A 3,750-nucleotide genomic window follows, 5' to 3' on the forward strand; every position below is an offset into this window, starting at 1 on the left:
AAAAACTTTCTTAGGTTTTGCAAAAGTTGGCTTTTATACATTAGCCAAAGGTTTTGGGTCAAAAATGGGAATGATATCTAACTATTTTAAAGCTTGGAAATTCACTAATACAATCTAGAAGCATTTAGTCCCACTCTATTTTTCTCATATCACATAATTCTTATATTTTTAATTCGAGAATGAATAAATTACAAAGACTTTAGTCTAGAGACGTTTAGGTTGCTCAAAAAGATGAAAAATCACATCATAAGTTTTATATAATGTCCATTAACAATCTACTCATAACTCAAGACTTACATATCCAAATGCATTTTATGCATAGAAGGGGTATTAAAACATCATTGCTAAGCTCTAGGGTGCATTCGGGACCAAAAAAAGTTAGGTCAAATCTAACCTATAGATAATAAGTGCGATTTTGGCAAGTGGTTGAAAGGGGGATTTGAGACCATATGTATGTGTCTTTAGCCATTGCCTATCCATTCTACAAGTTTGGTCGCGTTTGGACTTTGTTTGCTTAGTGAAATCAATATGATTTTCTTGGGGATGCCTTGGTTATATTTGTTGGGCTTGTGGGAGAGAGAAAGAGCTCTCATGGAGGCTTGAATTGTTGAATAGCCATGGCTACACACGAAAAACACACAGAGAGAGAGAGAGAGAGAGAGAGAGAGAGAGAAAGAGAGAGAGATATATACATTTTACACTTTCTAATACTCGATTTACAAAAATTTCTAATGCAATACCTCTACAACATAGCATAACTCATATACAAAAGGGAGGGGTATATATACAAAAGGTTTTATTAGTAGCGGCTAACACAAGCTACACCGATTATGCATCAAGCGGGAGATATGCTATGGTTGTGCATAATATTTCCTATCCACATTTGCATAAGGTCTTGGGCTTATTGGGAGTTCAAAAGTTGTATATGCTAGCTAGAGGGCTCAAACTTAAACCCATAGTAGAAGAGATTGTGGTGCAAGCCTTTATAAGGAAACCTTTATGTAAGGAGGCTTCATTCTTGAGTATCCACTCTTGAGGTTCCACTCTTGAGGTTCCACTTTTGAGAGCTCTCTCTCTCTCTTGAGTGTTCACTCTATGGATGGCCTAGCCTTGAGCTTAATGCCCATGCTTAAGAGGCTAGTGCTATTCCATTGTAATTAGAGTAGCTATTCTTAATCTAATCTCTACTTTTTTATTAGTCCCAATTCTTCTATTCCATTATGTCATGAAGTAGTTTCACCTTTCTCATTATTCTAGATTCCCAGACATGGTATCAGATTTACCAGTTTGTAATGTATTAATCTCATAAGTCATTTGGGCCTTTTGAAGACATTAATATGTAATTTCATTTCATTTTAGTCGGGCCAACAATCCGTCCTACTTTTTTATCTAGATCTCTTTGTCCATTTGAAGCTAACTTTTGGCCTCCTTTTAGATCTTTCTCAACAATGTCAATTTCGTCAAGTTGCTTTAGAACATCATGAGCGATGGAGCCATTGCTCTTTCCAAAATGTGAAGGGTGACTACTGATACATTTCCTTCCTCCATATACTATTTGGAAAGCACCCACACCAACTCCTCCATGAAGCTAGATCTTCCTAGCCATTGAAGATGCTCTGATATAGTACCAATTTGGGTCATAGGGAGAAATCTCCTTAAGAGTTCTTCACAATGTCACACCATGAAGGTAGGTACCTCAATCTTGCCATAGCACTTCAAGTGGACTGCATATGAAAAAACAAACTCATAAGGAGACACGTCCTTTGTCATCTTTTCGATCGCCATGGCTGCTACTTGCATGATCTAGTAAAGCCAACGCTAAAAGAGCTTCATCTCTCTCTCTCTCTCTCTCTCTATGGGGAGAGGAGCTATGGAGGGTGCCAGCGGTGAATCACCATGGCTATGGCAGAGGAGGGTGTAGAGATGAGCGAGAGAGAGAGAGAGAGAGAGAGAGAGAGAGAGAGAGAGAGAGAGAGAGAGAGAGAGAGAGAGAGAGAGAGAGAGAATTCAACACAGTTGGAGAACAAAACAACAGCTCACACTATTCTTAAATTGATTATTCAAATCTTTTTACATGTTTATAGCTTTAGGCAGCCATGCAAAAAACCATGCAAACTCCACTAAAACCAGTGGTGCATATCTCTTGTGGAGAAATTGTGTTTCCACGGGATAGACAAAAGGGCTTGGAACTCAACAATCCCCCCCTCAAGCCCGAACTAGACAGACAACTCATGATACCTCGAGTTTTTGGTATACTCGGCAACCGTGAGTTTTAGATTCTCTCACAACCAAGGATTTCTGGTGTATCCATAACCTGGTGCTAGGTCAGTAACCCCCCCTTGAAATTTTTTTTCTCTTGCTGATGTTGCTCGTCCACAGGTTGACGGAGAAACCTTGAAGACACAAGTGATGCAGTTGCAAAATAAGGAGGATGATGGAGCTGTGGTAGGATGCTACCAATCTAGTGGGAGAGTGAAGCAAGTGCATTTCTCAAATGATGATGAAGAAGTTGAAGCTATTCCTAGGAGCTACTATTGACGAAGTCACTAGGCAAGGGCTACTACAGAAGTGGGAGAGTGAAGCAAGTGCATTTCTCAAATGATGATGAAGAAGTTGAAGCTATTCCTAGGAGCTACTATTCACGAAGTCAATGGGCAAGGGCTACTACAGAAACTTTGGTCAAGGTAGGTGATCTTGAAGAGCCATTTGTTGCCTTGATTGACCATGGTTCAGAAATAAACATAATGTCAAAGAGTCTCTACAACAAGTGCAAATGGACGATGGACACAGATCATGGCTGAATGGTAAAAGTGGCAAACAATTCATCCGGTGAATTGTATGCAGCATGTCCAGGTGTGAAGGTGACAATAGGTGATGTAAAGATTGACCAAAACTTCTTTGTACAGGATACATCTTCATATCATCTCACCCTTGAACAGCCCTACATTATGGGAGTTCAAATGGAAACAAAGGTAATGGATGATGGTTCAGCATATGTGACAATAGGTGATGTAAAGATTGACCAAAACTTCTTTGTACAGGATACATCTTCATATCATCTCATCCTTGGACAACCCTACATTGTGGGAGTTCAAATGGAAACAAAGGTAATGGATGATGGTTCAGCATATGCTAGGATACGTAGCAAAGATGGTAAACAAGTTGTCCAATTTCTCACAGTTTGTGTAAACCATGAAAGAATTTGTGACAATCTTAGAGAACATCCTCTACCAATGGTGAGCAAAGAGTTTCATGATCCTAGAGAAATGATGGGTTTTGGCCAAGTACCATTGTAAAGCGGGATTGCAGTGGTACAGAAAGAAAAAGGGTCTCGCCTGATCCAAAAATAGGTGAAACTTTCTCAATGAGCTCCTTGGTAACAAGGAATGGATCAGTATGTTTTATAAAACTTGAAGATTTGAAGAGATGTGAGAGGCAATATGTGCATAATGTACAAATAGGCATGAAAAAGAGTGGGTTGCTAGAGCCTACTGAATTTTTTTTGGGTTTGTGTGAACAAGTTTCTTTTGTAGATACTATGGGTGAGCTTGATGCTATAATGGGGTCTAGTTTGCATCTTGAAAATGAAGTTGTGGAAGTTTTCTCTATGGAAATGTATCAAGTAATAGAAGCCTTCAAAGAAAACCAAACAGTTGGCCCAGAAGTCCATGTTGAAACTAAATACAAGAGTGTAGCAAAGAAGGTGAAACCAGTAGCTTCACCCTTACCACCCAACAATAAGGAAAAGAT

At 39.3% G+C, this 3,750-nt stretch overlaps 1 pseudogene; it reads right to left on the bottom strand.

Moving 5' to 3' along the window:
* Positions 1-1,345: 1,345 nt before the first annotated feature.
* Positions 1,346-1,785, bottom strand: LOC147423938 (small ribosomal subunit protein eS19x pseudogene; annotated as a pseudogene).
* Between the last annotated feature and the right edge of the window lie 1,965 nt (positions 1,786-3,750).

Source organism: Adiantum capillus-veneris, chromosome 26 (genome assembly GCF_014529385.1).
Source record: "Adiantum capillus-veneris isolate H3 chromosome 26, ASM1452938v2, whole genome shotgun sequence".
NCBI lineage: Eukaryota > Viridiplantae > Streptophyta > Polypodiopsida > Polypodiales > Pteridaceae > Adiantum > Adiantum capillus-veneris.